Below are 18286 nucleotides of genomic sequence, written 5' to 3'. Positions count from 1 at the left end.
AACCAAAGTCCTCAAAGTGACTTAAAATCTGAGTTTGTGTATCAACCAAAGTCCCCAAAGTAACTTAAAATCTGACTTTGTGTATTAACCAAAGTCCCCAAAGTGACTTAAAATCTGACTTTGTGTATCAACCAAAGTCCTCAAAGTGACTTAAAATCTGAGTTTGTGTATCAACCAAAGTCCCCAAAGTGACTTAAAATCTGACTTTGTGTATCAACAAAGTCCCCAAAGTGACTTAAAATCTGAGTTTGTGTGTCAACCAAAGTCCTCAAAGTAACTTAAAATCTGACTTTGTGTATCAACCAAAGTCCTCAAAGTGACTTAAAATCTGAGTTTGTGTATCAACCAAAGTCCCCAAAGTGACTTAAAATCTGACTTTGTGTATCAACAAAGTCCCCAAAGTGACTTAAAATCTGAGTTTGTGTGTCAACCAAAGTCCTCAAAGTGACCTAAAATCTGAGTTTGTGTATCAACCAAAGTCCTCAAAGTGACTTAAAATCCAAGTTTGTGTTTCAACCAAAGTGAATTTATATTATGTTGTTGTGTATGAATTGTGTATGACCAGACTGCCCAAAGTGACTTAAAATATGAATTTGTGTATCACCAGAGTCTTGGATTTCAAGAAAGCAATAATTTTGGTCTATTGACATTGACTGGGCCAGTGGTTCTCGACGTTATTCCTGGGGGCCCACTGCTCTGCACGTTTTCTAGGTCTCCCTTATTTAACACACCTGATTCAAATCATTAGTAGAGATCACCATGAACTAAACTAAGTCTGTCAGATAAGAGAAACATACAAAATGTGCAGAGCAGTGGGCCTCCAAGAATGGAGTTGAGAACCACTGAACTAGGCAATTCCTGTCTTTTATGTATGTTGAAGTAGTATATATTCATAAAATCAGCTTACCAATCAATAATCACTAAATAATAGAAGAACTTAACTGTAACCGCTGTATATCTGCACTAGGCTGTTTTCAAGTCAGTATTTGAACTTTGAATTGTAATGTTGCTTATTAGAGTGAGTCATATACAGCATAATCTTAAAGTCCTCAAAGGTTAACATAATCAGAGTTTGTGTATCACCATTGTCCTCAAAAGTCGACTAGATCAGAGTTTGTGTTTGTCCTCAAATTGGACATAAAAAATACTGTCCCCAAAGTGAAGGCAAAATGTCAGGTCTGGAAAGAAGGCTTTTATTGAAAATATCAACTGATATCTGTAATGAGGGCATTTCCAGTAGTGAAGAGATATCTTTATTTTGTCTCTAGACCCTTCAGAAAGGGGTGTACCCAAAGGTAGGGTGTTCAGTCATACGTCCCCACTTGGTAGATAAGTAGGTATGTGTGTGTGTGTGTGTGTGTGTGTGTGTGTGTGTGTGTGTGTGTGTGCGTGTACCTGGTAATTATCACGTAGTGGGGACCAATTGTCCCCACAAAGATAGGAATACCAGTATTTTTGTGACCTTGTGGGGACATTTTGATGTCCCCATGAGGAAACAAGCTTATAAATCAAACTGAATGATGTTTCTTGAAAATCTGAGGTAGCAGAAAGTTTTCTGTGATGGTTGGGGTTAGGGAGTGGGGTAGGTAAGGGGAATAGAATATACAGTTTGTATGGTATAAAATGCATTACGCCTATGGAATGTCCCCACAAAACATGGAAACCAGAATGTATGCGCGCGCCCGCGTGTGTGTGTGTTTACTGAGATTAACATTTCAAATAAGAACTATCAATATTTTGAATTATGAATAACATAACATATTTTTGTTGAGTCATAATAAGCGGTTTATAGATGGTTTCAGCAGTAACAACATAAACAAGCGGCTGTCGCGATCCGCACGTAACTTCCGGTAAACTCCGCAAGAATAAATAACAACAAAGTTCTTTAAACGTAGTTTATTTATATAACAAGCACAAAAAAGAACACATAGATTACCTAGGAAACCAAAACATTTGTTATTTTCGACGAGGCATTTGTTCAAGAGATCAGTTTAGCAACTAGTCAGACCATTAAAAAAACGAAACCGGAAGTAAGGTTCGGATCCAGACGTGTATCACGTGCGTCCGATGAAACTGTCTATATATTGTATCCATTATACATCATATTATTCTTTGCATTGAAGATGATTTGGGGAGAGCACACAAGCAGTTGCGTGTGAAAGGCAGTGAGAAGGAAGATTTAGTTTAAAACAACTTCACCTCAAACATTATCCAGTCACTAGATTTGTTCTGCAAAGTAAAATCCTTTCAGCAGAAATGGTTTGACTCTTTTGAATGGCTGGAGTGCTCTTTAAAAAAAAAATGTCATATTCTGCAAGGGCACCATGTGATACTGCTCGTGAAGGGCATTCAAGTTTGCAATCCAGCAGCTGATGAATTTCTTAGTGTGGAATCCCTAAACCACATGGCAACACTTAACAATGTCCAACTTTGTAAAGATTCTGGTAGCAATCCTGATAGCAAAAAAAAAAAAAGAAGAAGAAAGAGGGTACCTACCCCTGACATGACAAGTGTTTACAAACTCTTTAATCCTGAGCTTGGTTCTTCAATGCAGGTCCAATTGTGAACAGTCTACATGCCATACTACAACGTCAACGTTGGGCCTAAGACGCAATGATTTGGCTGTTTTGTCAGTTGAAAAATATTTTTTAGCACTATAAACACTAATTGATAGTTTTGCTCAAGACTCAGAAATACAATCTGATGATTCCACTATCAAAGAAACAGACAGAAAATATAGAAAGATGAACAGAAGTATTATTAAGAAGCATGGAAAATTTTCAAAAGAAGGAAATAGACTAGACACAAGCAGCAAGACGTAGATAGTGGAGGGGTCAGATTAGTGTGATGGCAAATTATATATATACAAATTGTGGTCTTGATTCCCAGGGAACACACTTTTTTTTTGTCTGAATCCCTGACTGAGTCTTTATCTTGTGTGTTTCTCAGTGACTGTGATTATTGCAGTAATTGCTGTAGTAGTTTTTCTCTTTGCTGTTGTCCTTCTTGGGGTGATTTGGAGAAAAAGAGCAAGTGAGTTTACACATCCCACCAATACAGATTAGCAAATACATTTAGGTTGTGTCATTATCACAATAGTAGAATATTGTAAAATTCCTTGAACTACAATATATAAGATGTAAGTTTACATATGACCTGTTTTATAAAAATATTCATATAAAATCAGGTACATTTATTTTTCAGATAGAAGACAAGCTGATAACTCTGTGGTGAGTATAATACTGGGTTGATCCAACACAATGGCCCTCATTTATCAAAAGTGCGTACACCAAAATTCCAGCGTACACCTGGCGTACACCCAAAACCACGGTGACTTTGAGATTTATCAATATGGACGTTGGCGTACGGCACGCTCAAATCCTATGCCTGCTCAGGAGGTGGTGTACGCACATTTTGAGTTAGTGCAGAAATGCGCAAACACTTCCTAACACCACAAAACGCCCTGACAAACTAAAATATATGATATATTATGACCCACTGTAGAAAAAAAACATAGCTAATAATTACAAACTTCAGTGTTTATTTTTATGCAACATGGACTTCAATGTTTAATTTGAGAGACTTTACCAAAGCATTTGATTTGTATATGTATTCCTTCAGTTGAGAGCCTGGGCGCTTTACCTTACGTTTCAGGGCAAAGCATGTGAGCGGAGCGGAGCGGAGCCTTGAGCGGTGCGGTAATATTACCATCAAAGCGCCTTTCTAAAAAGTCCGCTCGCTGAGCACCGCTCGTTGAACCCAGAACGCCCTTTGATAATTTGCTAGTTCGAGAATCTGTTAAAACGTCTAGCAATAAGTTGTGGAATTCAAGCCTTATACATAAATGTAAAGTAAAAATCAAAGTTAAGATTGGACAGGAAGAAAACATTAAAAGGAAGTGCGGAGGGACTGTAAAAGTTAGCAAATCTTCATCCTGGAATCTGAAGCGGCACATTGCAAGAAAGCACAAGGATGTGCTACGAAAACATGGTAATAATGCATCAAAAGGTAAGCTAGTTACATACCATTCGAGGATAAATAAATAGCTACACATGAATAGGTAAAGTAAAATGTTTGTGTTGAATGGAGCCATAAATCCGATCATGATGACATGCGGACAAAATCATGGCCACGAATTATCTTTTATGCTACATTATGGACACTTCTTTTTCTTATTTAGTCTAAAGTATGGCCACAAATATAAAATTTGTTCCCAATATTCAACAGTTTGTTCCTTGGGATTAATTATTATAATATTTAGTCATTACTATTACAATTATTATTACTTCAAATTATGAATTAGCCTAGTAAAACATGTGGATGTCGTGGAAACAAATTGTTAATTTGAATTATATCCGGAGCTCCGTATGAAACTGGATCTTAGCTAACAAACAACTGTATGTAAATACAGAAAAACACACTATAAAAGTTACTACATCATTTTAAAATATTATTTTAAAAAAACTTAACCGAACCATTAAGCAGACATATAATTTAGATGTAGGCAACAGTAAATAATAATAATAATAATAATAATAAATAATTATTATTCTAAATATCAATTAAGCGTCATTAATAATAAAAATAATAATACAAATATTACAAAATGTCATGCAATTATTAATGTGTCTTTAATCCCGCTCTTTAAACTCCCAAATAAAACAATTTTGTTTCTTTCCACTTCCCCGGTTTGTCTTCTTTGCCGTCTTCCATGTGTCAATGTCGTAAAATGAGGGCGTGGGGGAAGTGGAGACTTGAATTTATATGGGCGTGTTATTCTAATGACGATCGTTTTCAGCCGCGGCATTTATGAAGGGCAGATATTGCGTACACCTGAATATCAAAGGTACGCACAGTTTCATAAATCAGGCGGTGAGAGGAGTGTAAGCATAATCTTACGCCAACATATACGCCCGTTTCTACGCAAGAATGATAAATGAGGGCCAATGTCATGGCAATTCATATATGTATTATACAAAGTAGATCATTTGAATTGGCATGACCAAATCTGTTCACAAATTTTAGGGTACAAATTGTGATGTTGGGTTTATGGACATGGTATAGAGGTGGGGTATCTTGTTTTTTGTACATATCTGTAGGATCACTTCATACAAAATACATACAAATTCTCATGAGATCAGGTTGGTTATCTATGAGCTATCACCATTGTCCATTGTTAATATAAAAAATACTTTCTGCCTTAAATTTCTTTGTTTAATCAACATTTAATCAATTCATTTACAGGTAATTTTAACATACTATTATTTATCTTGACTAGAGACGAGTTGTTACAACTTATATAGTAAATGTAAAATATAGTTGAAATAAGTCAACTTCATTTTATAAGTAGCAAGTCATGTCTTGTCAAAATAAGTAACAAGTTAAAATGACTTGTAAATCTGAGTTGACTGAACGACATATTGCGTGGATGAAATAATCTGATACATTATGTATTTGTATTTGTACTTTCTCTTGTCTGTAGGTTGCAGATAAAGATGACAATAATAGAACCAGTGAAACAATCAACATTTCCCCTATCGTGAGTGAACAATGTGATTTATAAACATAATTTAAGATTTACATTTACTATGGTCATTTTCCTGTGTTTTACCTTGTAACAGTCATGTCCGTATAATACATTTGTATACTACATAAAACTTGTAGGTGAAATTGCCATAACCGAATAGACTCTATAACAGAGTATTTGTGTCATCCTAAAGTGCTAAGTATATTTTTTCAACATCTGTGTCACGTGCGCACACGTCCGGAGATGTTTCAAAGTATTCAACTGCAGATATGTGCAGGCGGCTGCATTTGACACATATGTGGTATAAATCATTTCTTAGTTAAATGATTACACTACCAGGTCGCCATGACAGCAATGGTTCACGTCATTTAAAGGACATAAAAAATTCACGATAGATGTAAAAAAGTAGCGAATCCACTATCGCAAAAACGTTTACAACAGACAACAAGAAAACAAAGAACAGGAATCAAATATTATGGTAAAGAAAATGCTCCTTTTCATTCTGTTCTTGGAAGAAAATTAAAAGAAAAGATTATGATGTGTGCAAACGCTGTACTGCCATTGTGCATGTTGTATAGTAAGTGAAGTGTCCTTTCTCGAAATTCTTCTCACATGCGATGTTGTAGAGAGACAGCAAGCTCAATTCATGGCAGTGGCAGCTAGTGGTGGCACTTCCGTTCACAGCCTCAGCTGCCAGTGACTTTATAAGGCAGCTGACACTTTTTGTGTTGACACTAGTGTGGCACCTCTGATCGCCTCCTGAGCTGCTATTAACTTTCTGACACTTTTTGTGTTATTTAGTGGTGGCACTTCTGGTAAGCCTAAGTTATTTATACCAGCTGCCACTGTTTGTGGGTACTGACACTGATTGTGTTGCTGTTATCATTCGTCGATATTGGCAGTCATTCTGTGCGCTTGTTGTGTAGTTGGCTGGTAAATTACGCGGTTTGTGTCATAATGTGCACATGCTGGCTGACCGTCGTTTGTAGGTGTGGCCATATTGAGATGCCACGATAACTCTTGAGATGCCACCGCTCCGGGCACTTCCAGACAGATGCGGTTGTTAATTCACGCGACTTGTGGGTGCTGGCTGGCAGTTATTTGTGCGGGCATTTCGAGATGCCACGGTAACTCTTTAGATGCCACCACTGGGCACTGCTTCCCTTAAAAAGAGCCAATTATGATTTTGTCTGATCTATGAGTGAATCAAAATAATATTATTGTTGTTTTCTCATTTTGTTTATCTTAATTTATTATTATTTTAGAGTAACATGTGGCTGAAGTATTTCTAATTTATTTAGACTATACTTAAAATTAAATTATGTTAATATTTTATTCGTTTTGTTAATTCACACATGACATAACATGCATGCAGTGGTGGTGAGGAGAATGAGAATGTTTCACTTAAAGTGCATAAAGTAGAACACTGCAATCATTATTACACATATACTGTTTGTGATAATGCACTTCTTATAACATATGAAACATTTTAATGTGTACAACCTTGTAAATTTATTATGATGACAAAAAATAACAGAATAACCTTACAATGTGTGATGTACTTTATTCTGTTATTTATTTTTACAACGATTTACATTCACAACACAACAACTAAAACAACACTTGAAATGTATTTTTATACATTTATTCACAGAAAAAAAGAGCACTGCTGGGGTACGTGTGAATCTCCAACCTTTGTGGTCAAAGACAACTAATAACAGTATACGCACAGCCGGTGCCACGTCATAAAATGTCTCTGAATAGATTCATGTCAGCTTTTAGAGAAAAACAAACTAGACTTCTCATAGACTTCCATAAAAATAGACACCAATTAGACGCGGGGAGAATGAAGGGAAATTATTTTAAATTGACCAAATTAAGTTTGTTGATGTATCTTTCACGCTCTATGGCAGGCAGGGTGGACGTATAATTACTTGACAAGTAATTCCTTAAGTTATTCACTGCTGCTGGCTGTACGAAGATTGCTGTGTGCTGCTATTTTGGTATGGAAGTCTAGTTTGTTTTCCCCTAAAAAGGGGCAGTGACAAAATTGACAGTCAAGTTCCCAGATGTGGTAGTCTGTATTTTTTATTTTAGAAAAACAGTGTAAACCTAGCATCTTATTTATTACTTATATATTATATTTATATCATATCAACACACATATCATTGTATATATATATATACACACACACACACATATTAATAAAAAATATTTAAAGAGAAGCCTACACACCTTTCATCATAACTTGATAGCGGTGCGCTTGGGGGACACCTACCGGTAGACAAGAGAATTGCAATACTGTAGGATTATTGCAAGTGTGGAGCTTTCTGGTTTTCAAATATAGTTTAAATAAATAAAAAATATTTTAGCTTTGTTATAATGTTACTCACCACTAAAATAGTAAGATAAAAAAAATGAGAAAACAAAAATTCTATTATTTATATTTAATCACTGAGACTAAATCATAATTGGCTATGTGGTGGCATCACAAGAGTTACCCTGGCATCTCAAAATGGCTGCATCTACAAATGACTGTCAGCCAGTGCACATTAAGACAGCACCCACAAACTGCGTAATTGAAAAAACAACTAGGCCTACATAACAAGCGCACTAAACGAGTGCCAATACCTACAAATGATGACAGTCAGAGATGTCAGCAAGCGCACACAATCAGTGTCAGTACATCGACGTGCTTACGCAATTACGTGAGGTCGCGCTGGCGCATCACATGACTGGTGCAAGACAAGACGTTGTGGTTTAAATATTTTAAATTAAATATTTTTATTTTTTCTTGTCAAAAATGACAATCGTTTGCTAGATAAGACCCTTATGCCTCATTTGTGATCGTTTAGAGCTCTTTGAAGCTGCCCTGAAACTGCTATCTTTAACTACATTGAATCTGTAAACTGTTGGGGTCCAATAAAGTCTATTAAATTTTAAAAAATCCTGGAACGCTTTCTTTAAAAAAATGTCATTTCTTCGCAACTGCACAAAGAAATACATAAAGATTTTGGTTGACATGAGGGTGAGTAAATTATCTGGATTCCTTTAAGACATCATTCAATGCGCAGTTGAGCTGAAGGAATAACAAGTACTGTACGCTTACTGTATAATCATCTTATATCTATCTATGTATGTAAAATTCTACAACCAAAGTCATATTTTAATAAGCAGAACGTCTGTAATATAATATAAACGTATTAAAAGGTATATGCTGCTGGAGACTTGCCATTGGCTGTTGTATTTTGAATAAATAAGGTGAGTCTAAGAAATTATTATAGAGGCTATTTTCAGGATGTTTTACTATAAATATAATTTTGTGTCATATTATTGTTTTATATTATATGTTTAATGTAGTAATGTGTTAAATTATCTGATTTGAAATTTAAAGATCCTTTTTTCAAGTTACTGTTGTAGAGATCAGTATTTCCTCTTCTGTGGTTAAATACTACTGAAGAGAGCATTCATTTATAGTGGGAAGTATGGTTCTTGTTTGTGTACTTTCGGTTCTTTCAAACAGTAAAAAAATCTTCAACATGTCACGATACGCACACACACAGAGAGGTAAGATCCATGTGCAGTTTATTAGGGTAATCCGTGATCATAATCCGGCCAGGCAAAAGGTCCTACACGGTAAACAATCCATACACAAACAAACAACCAAGACAAGAAACAAAACAAGAACAGAACTCCAAAAGGCAGGGTGACATGAAACAAGAGCTGCGTCAGAAACTGTACTTCCATACAATATAGGCAAAGTAGTGTTTTTTGCATACTATATAGTATGGTAGTAGGCGATTTCGGATGCAGCATCAGACTCCATAACATTAACTGAGCAGACAATTTAAATACACAAACACTAACAAGGTGAATGGGAACAGCTGAGTGCAATGATTAAGGATGCCAGACAGGATGATGGGAAATGCAGTTCTTAGAGAATGTAACAGTGTGGGGAAGAGACCTCTAGTGGACACCCAGGGAACACCAACCAGAAACTGTGACATTACACTCTTGGGGCGAATGTGTTAAATTAACACATCTTGTGTCTAGTTAAGGACAACACATTCAGGATGTGTTAATTTAAACACATTGTTTTGTGTTAAACTATTTAACACATTATGTGTTGTTTTCAACACATTATGTGTCATTTCGTGTAGATTTGAAGTTCATATAAATAAAAGGGACAACACAAAATGTGTTAAAACAACACAAAGTGTGTTGTTCCAAAAATAACACAGAGATGTGTTAAATTAAGGACAACACACTAGACATGTTGTCCTTAACTAGACACAAGATGTCTTAAATTAACACATTCATTTAAGAGTCATTTAGATGTGCAACTAAAGCACCTTCAATAACTTAATTTTCAATAAAATTATGATCAAGCTCATTATAATTTAAAATATACTGCCCTCCAAAGGCTAAGTGCAGTATCTACGCAAACACTGAAACTGAGAAAAATGGCTTTAAAGTTTTTTACACCAGCCAGTCAAACATGTTACTGCAATTTTGGCACACACATTTCTCTGAAATGGGACAAAATTTAACCAGGAGGCTTTGTCACAAGACACAACAGATCTCACAAAGCCCATTTCAACCCTTAACTCAATTTTGACCAAATGCGTAGTTACTGCGCTTTCGCTTTGTAGGGCAGTATAATCTGCACACAGAAGTTGCACACACCTTACATTAAAGACGTTTTAGTCAAAATGCTGTTTAATATAGCTGTACCACGCAGCTAATGGTTGTATTAAATAAACTGTCAATCATCTCATCTTATGTGTTCATAGTATTAGCACAGCAACTCATTGGGCCTTTTTACACCTGGTCACTTCATGTGTTTTCTTTGATCGGATAGCTATCCGATTTGTTAAAACTGTTCCATTTACATTTGCCCACATAAATGCGTCTTGGCAAAACAGATATGAATCCGATCGTTTACTCCCGCCCAAAATGCAAATACACTATTTATTACTCCGCCTTAAAAAAATTAAGATAACGTTATGCATCAATACGCAGCACTTACTGTATGTTGTAGGCTACTGTATGTTGGGCAGGGGACGCGCGTCTCCTTGCTCATGAGCTGAAGCACGCAGTACAGCACAGCAGGAGAGTGACAGCGCGGTGATTTAATGCAGGTCCATGACGGGAAAAGCATTCACAAAACTCTCTTAAAGTTTTATTTCTTTGTTTAATATCATTACAGTTTGTCATTAGACTCTTATATTGATTCTAGGAAGCATTTTTACCCGCTGTCATCACTCCGTAAAGCAATAGGCGTGTCATCTTTGTTTGTTTGGCGCTATTCCAGCTTACTTGCGAGTGACGTGTTTACGTTTGGGAGGAGTAAAGCGCGACGTATGTGGTTTCATCAACCAGATGCATTTACACTTCATTGAAATGCGTCCCAGACCACCTCCTGAAGTAGTTTGAGCGATCGGATTTAAATCCGTCTCGAAATCATTTCAGAGGGCATTTAGACCTGGTCTTTTTACGATCAGATAGCTATCCGATCAAAGAAAACGCATGAAATGACCAGGTGTAAAAGCCCCATTGATGTTCAACATGTGTGCTGTCTGTTTGGCTTACGCATGCTCAGTAACCACAGTTCTTTGATTTATAGTTCTTCAGACGTGTCAGAAAGGAGTAACTTGTGGATCATTGCTGACTCGAGACACAATTTTAAATGATTTAGTCAGATATGGTGTAATGTTTCAACTTGTTTACTCAAAAATAACTGGTTCAAAATGATTTGTTCACAAACCGGAAATCACTACATTCATTGACTGATAGAAAGCGAGTGCGCTTATAAGTAATGAAAGTGCTTAAGTTCACATCATATTTTTTGTCTTAAATAATAAGTTTGACCATACGATTAGGGGGGGCATGCTATGTTATCCGGGGGGACTGCCCCCTAATGCCCCCGTACTAGAAATTTTTATTGTTTATATATTTTTTTAATATATTGTTTATTTAAATTTGTATCTGTTCATTTGCTATTTTACTCAGAAATGTTTATAAGTGTTTTATGATTGTTTAACTGTGAGAGAGGCTTTGACAGATATAGTTCAGTCTAGTAGAAATCCTGTGTCTTTGCAAAATAACAAGTGCATAGCAAGTGCATACCCAGGTCAGCAAAGGTGCAAGAGAGCATTAAAATGTCAATGGTTATATTAGGAAATACGTGGATTTACAAAATAGGAGGTGTGAAATGCTCTGCATAGAGAGCTCTATCTATAAATACAGAGACAACCTAAATGGGGGTTTGAGTTTTGGGATAGAAATTCAATGTGATCATTGCTCCCAAGATCTTGTAAAATTATTGACCTTTATTATCTTGACGCTTAAACAAAATACTACTCTCTGTACTCATTCAGAATTTTTTCTACAACACCCCCCTTGGCGACGGGCCTGCTGTGACCAGAGGTCTGCCATCTTTAAAAAGTCACGGGCAGCTCAGGCTATGACCAAAAGTGCCACCACTAGCTGCCACAAGCTTGCGTTCCATCTTAAAAAGTGGACTGCATGCAAACCACGTACCCTCTAGATGATGGTTATTGCGTCAGGTGGACAGCACACATATACAGACTATGGAAAGCAACAAGGGACAAAAATGCAAAAAGTTTCACACGTCCTCAACGCGTTGTTGCACGTAGAATAAGCATTGTTTACATATTGAATATGTGTTCTTTAGGTGTGAAAAATCGTCACATATTTGGCACATAAAGAACAGGTTGACAACACGCGCACACAACATGTCCTCGATGCGTTGTTTATGTGTGAACATTTTTGTCCCTCGCAACTTTCCACAGCGGACAACCTGAGTATACTTTGGGCATGGAGGCAGTTCAGAATTTGTCTCTTTTCATTTGCAAATACATTATTTTGAATGTAGACACACAGCAAGTGCACTCAAATAGAGAGCAAAGCTCACACGGGGCGACACACCTTTTTTTCCAGGCACGACGGTGCCGCAGCCAGTTAAAAATAATTAAACTTTTCAGAATGCCACATCAGAAAGTGCACGTGAAAGAAGGAGGAAGCGATGGGGTCACATTTTCCCGCGCGGTTTTAGACATTAAATGTGAACCGCCCCTAACAATCTTTCTTTAAAGATATTAACACACAGTAATTTCATTTATTATCCACCACAGCATGTGTTTAATTTAAATAACTTGTAGTATAAAGCAGTGTGTCATGGGTTTTTTATACTCCTCATAACTAGGTCCCTCATATACATTGTTTCTTTATGTTTAGGATCAGAAAGATGATGTCACTTATTCAGAGGTGATCACTTCCAGTAAAACACAAGTCATAAAGAACAATGTAAGTAGAGTTCACCACATTGCCACACTTTAAGGGGCTGTTTATACCTGGTATCAAATGGCACCTATTTCATTGCTTAAAATAATGTTATATTGTGTATTTAGTATAATACAATGTGTTTGCGTGGTTTATAGTTAAAAAAAAAAACACATTATTTTGCCACATATCATACATTTTTGTAGCTCCAGATTTCACTCTCTCCCTGAAAGGCACGGATTTTGTACAACCTCATCGATTTGGAAAGCGCTGTGTCCCTGATTGTCCCTGAGCATTGTTGGTTCACGCTAGAAGTAATGTCTATTGTAAAAACATTACGCTAAGTACATCAGATTAGATCAATAGGTGAATAGGCAGTCTTTTGTGGCTGCTCAAACATATTCAACCACATTCTACACCACAAAAGCAATCCGGTCAAATGCATTTTCGACTACCTTTGATTCCCTTTCGGGATTAGCATGAAAGCAACGGAGTTCCCATTTTGTCGATATAGTGCCGCATATGGGGCACCCTTCGAGTCTTTATACTGACGCTGAAGGCGTTTGAACATGCTTCAGATTTTGACGCCTTGGAGTGAGAATGTGTTGAAAAGTGAGCAAGTGGATGCATATAAGTTTCCATGACACTCCAAACACATATTTTGAAATGACGAGCCACACACATGATGGGCTACATACATCTTGTGACAAGCTTCACATCGTGCGCCCTCGAAAAAGAAGTCATCGGCCGCCACTGCCTTTGAATGTGGACAAGCTCAAAATGTTTCACACCCCATTTACACCTGTATTTAGCCGCGTTCACTTGTGATCCGATCAGCCAATGTGCATCTTAATACTAGGTGTAAACAGCCTCTAAAAGGTACTGCATATCTGCCCTCCTACTCCCTTTAATTATGTACAAAAGTTATACGGTACACCTACATCAGTTTTCATGATGAGCAGATATTTTAAATGTGTATATTTAAATCATCCAGTGCTAACAACAACATATATTTAACATGTGTGGATTAAATCTTTGTCAATTTCTCTAATGGTCATTCAGGTTCCTTCTGATGATAATGTGACTTATGCTGCCCTCAGAGGAGGAGAAGTTGAAGTCCAAGATAACAGCAGCGTGCTTTATGCTTCTGTTAACAAAACCCCTCGCAAATAAATGAAAAAATGTCAAATGACTAAAAGTTAGGTTTTAGTCAATGTCATTGTAGATATAAAAATGTAAGTTGTTTTCGCATATAAACCTGAGTGGTGATCTGATTTTGTTGTGGTTTGACAGGGCTTGTTTAAGTGTCTATAAAGACATTTACACTGATCTGTCAAATGTCAACCAACACCGTCTTTATAACCTGACTGTTGGATTTAGAATGAATGAGTTTGCTGGTGTTTGACAGATCAGGTTAACCTTATAAGGAAAAATGACAAATGATAGTTAGACTATAAATATGAGATTATGATGTCAGATCAGACGGTTGGCCAGCATGGTTGCATAAAGTTTGGCTTAAGTAACTGTTTCCAGTAATGCTTGTAATATAACATGTATGACATGTATGTTTTGCTTTGCTGAAACTGTCCCTCTGTAACTCCTGTAAAATCAGGCACAGATTCAATAAATTTGTGTAGTAAATGCATGTAAACAGTGACCAAGAAAAAGAAATCGTCTTTATTTTGCTCTATGCTATGTCACTGCACAGGTTTAGTTTGCTGACTAAAGAGCCTTGATTAACATTGATAAACATTTTACGGAGTAAAATAATGAACATTTATATAATTCTAAGTAAACAAGATTAAAATTCATTTTTTTTCAAATGAAAACACAAAGCTACAGTAAGATGTGAAATTCATCCATTGTTGTGGATATACTTGAGATGAATAAAGATGATTAAGTATATTACTTTCTCCTCTTATTTCATTATTTCTTTATTTGTTTTGTATTATCTGGCTTATGCATACACAGGTTAGTTTTGCCATGGCTAATTTGTCATTTAGCAGATGTTTTAAAAAATAATAGACTTATTATTACAGTGCACAGCAAATTCACCAGTGTTAAATGTACAATGATGTTATTTATATAAGTTTAGTACCACCAGAATTGAATTAGATGCAAGAAATGGTAAATATAATTAACTGTAGTCAGTGTGTATGCTGCAAATATGGTTTGACCCCAAAAAAGTCTAACAAAAGGTTTCTCAGTGGTTTACAGAAGTATCACCTGTTCTTAAAAACATACTAAAAGTTTACCAAAGTTTGACTCCAAGAAAGGCCCCATTTTCAAAATGGCGGCCATCAGGTCCTTAAAATGACCATTACACCCTTGTATTCCTCCTAAACCAGGAATACTGGTGCTGGAAACATGTTATGACCATGTAATATTCTAAGGCATATTTGCATAATAGATGAGTTATTACAAATACAATTTTATATATATATATATATACATATATATATACATACATACATACATACATACATATACATACATATACATACATACATACATACATACATACATACATACATACATACATACATACATACATACATACATACATCATATTATGGGGGCCAAACAGTAAATAATTAATTATAAAAACTGAATATATGTTGGGATTCGGTTTGTGGGTTTTTGAGATTTATTATTTCCTTGTCATGCTTTGTTTTATTTTACTTATTGCTACTTTTTGTTTCTTGTTTATTGTATTGGGTACTGTTTTTGATTGGGGTCTTGTCTTTGATTATGGTTTTGATTTGTATCATATCTTGTTTTGTTTCTTATCCTGTCTTTGCATTTGATTAGTATTGTTCCTGTGGTTTAAGTATTATTTCTAGTGTTTGTTTGTATTTGAGTCTTGCCTGTGTCTCCTCGTGTTGATTTATTGTTACCTCCTTGTCATTTGTTACCCTGGTTACTCAGTGGCTGTTTCTCAATTCCAAGAACGCAAAGAACGGACTTGCGTCCTCGTGGAGATCGGTCTTGCCAGACGACCTTGGAAGAACGAACTCGGAAGTTTTGCCGCAATGACTTCTGGGGCGTTAAGCGATTTCAGCAAGTCTGCACTCGATGCATCCTCAATATCAAGAACACATCCGGGTATTTTCATGCGTCCTCTGTCCTTGCGTTCTTGAGAATTGGAATGAACTTCGACCGTTAATGATGACGTGAAGCGAGGACACGAGGACGCAAGATCGCTGAAGAACGCATATTGAGAAACAGCCATTGTCTTTATGCTCCTCCCCTTGTTTGTTGTCATGGTGTTTTATTGTTCTGGTTCTCTCATTGGTTCATATTGTGTATATACTCACTTCCTGTTCTCCCCTTTGTCACGGTCCATTGTTTGATGTTACGGTGTTTGTGCCCTGAGTTTTTTCGTGTTTGTTTTGCTTACCTGTGGATTAAATCATTTAACTGCACTTGGATCTGTTCTCTCCTCATTCGTGTGCACAAAAAGTAGCAATAAGTAAAATAAAACAAAGCATGACAAGGAAATAATAAATCTCAAAAACCCACAAACCGAATCCCAACAATATATAGTTATAAGTTTGAATATATAAATGTAAATCATGAATATATAAATATAAACCGTGAATATATAAATATAAGTCTAAATATCTGCAAATATGGTTTGACCCCAAAAAAGTCTAACAAAAGGTTTCTCAGTGGTTTACAGAAGTATCAGCTGTACTGAAAAACATACTAAAAGTTTACCAAAGTTTGACTCCAAGAAAGGCCCCATTTTCAAAATGGCGGCCATCAGGTCCTTAAAATGACCATTACACCCTTGTATTCCTCCTAAACCAGGAATACTGGTGCTGGAAACATGTTATGACCATGTAATATTCTAAGGCATATTTGCATAATAGATGAGTTATTACAAATACAATTTTATATATATATATATATATATATATATATATATATATATATATATATATATATATATATACATACATACATACATACATACATACATACATACATACATACATACATCATATTATGGGGGCCAAACAGTAAATAATTAATTATAAAAACTGAATATATACTTATAAGTTTGAATATATAAATGTAAATCATGAATATCTAAATATAAACCGTGAATATATAAATATAAGTCTAAATATATAAATATAAATCTGAATATATAAATATAAGTCTGAATATATAGTTATAAGTCTAAATATATAAATATAAATTGTGAATATATAAATATAAGTCTGAATATATAAACACATTTATATATTCAGACTTATATTTATATATTCAGACTTATATTTATATATTCAGATTTATAACTATTCAGACTTATATTTATATATTCAAACTTATAACTATATATTCAGACTTACATTTATATATTCAGATGTATAAGTCTGAATATATAGTTATAAGTTTGAATATATAAATGTAAACCGTGAATATATATGATTGTGGTGTCCCCTCTTACTTAATCAGGATACTGCAGTTCTGGTACTCTCACCAAACTATGCAAGTTAGGTGGGGGATGAGTTTGTCAACACCCTTTTATGTCTCCAATGGAGTGTGGCAGGGCGGAATTCTGTCCCCGCTGCTGTTTAATCTGTATATGGATAACCTATCAAGGGAGTTGAAGTGCTGTAGAACTAGCTGCTTGGTGGGGGATAGTCTCATTAATCATGCTTTATGCTGATGATTTGGTGGTACTGTCTCCTTCCAGTGCTGGTCTGCAGCAACTTCTTAGAATATGTTCTCAATATGGACTAATGTTTGATATAAAATTTAACTCTTTGAAGAGTGTGGTACTAATCGCCAAAACTAAGGAGGATATGAAGTGTGTCTATTCCTCTTTTTCATTGGCAAGTGAACCTTTAAAGGTTGTAAAAAAGTTAAATATCTGGGACATGTGATAAGGGATGACCTTTGTGATGATGATGATTTGCAGCGTCAGTGTGGAAAACTGTATGGGCAGGCAAACATGCTGGCACTCTTCAAAACTTATTGCACTCCATTGTACACTTCCCACCTGTGGTGTAATTTAAGTGAGTCAAAAATGAAAAAAACTCCAAGTGGCTTATAATGATGCACTCAGAATTGTGCTTAAAATTCCTAGGTGGAGTAGTGCCAGTCCAATGTTTGTGTCTAATAATGTGCCCACTTTTAATGCTGTCTTAAGAAATTTTATGTATAGTTTAATGTGCAGACTAACAGGATCTAAGAATATGATCATTGTGTCCTTAGTTGATGTTTCTAAGAGTGACACAAGGTATACATCCTGCTTTTGGAAACATTGGACCCGTAGCCTATATATGTTTTAATGATGCCTCATTTGCACAATTCTTAATGTTTTGTATGTTTTATTTTTGTATAGTGTTGTCTCTATGGACCTTTGTGTCTTGAATAAAGTTAATATATAGAGTTATAAATCTGAATATATAAATATAACTCTGAATATATAAATATAA

The 18286-nt window shown here is 35.7% G+C and overlaps 1 long non-coding RNA gene across 1 annotated transcript in view; it reads left to right on the top strand.

The window, feature by feature from the left end:
• Window positions 1-14727, top strand: part of LOC129449190 (uncharacterized) — a 68197-nt gene extending 53470 nt beyond the window's left edge. The window contains exons 2-6 of the long non-coding RNA XR_012371712.1: window positions 2950-3033; window positions 3205-3230; window positions 5483-5539; window positions 12789-12857; window positions 13896-14727. This is a non-coding gene — a long non-coding RNA (uncharacterized lncRNA). The remainder of the gene's footprint in view (window positions 1-2949; window positions 3034-3204; window positions 3231-5482; window positions 5540-12788; window positions 12858-13895) is intronic.
• Window positions 14728-18286: the final 3559 nt, after the last annotated feature.

Source organism: Misgurnus anguillicaudatus, chromosome 10 (genome assembly GCF_027580225.2).
Source record: "Misgurnus anguillicaudatus chromosome 10, ASM2758022v2, whole genome shotgun sequence".
Classification (NCBI taxonomy): Eukaryota; Metazoa; Chordata; class Actinopteri; order Cypriniformes; family Cobitidae; genus Misgurnus; species Misgurnus anguillicaudatus.
Note: the sequence above shows the minus strand (reverse complement) of the source record. Positions and strands in the feature narration are given on the sequence as shown.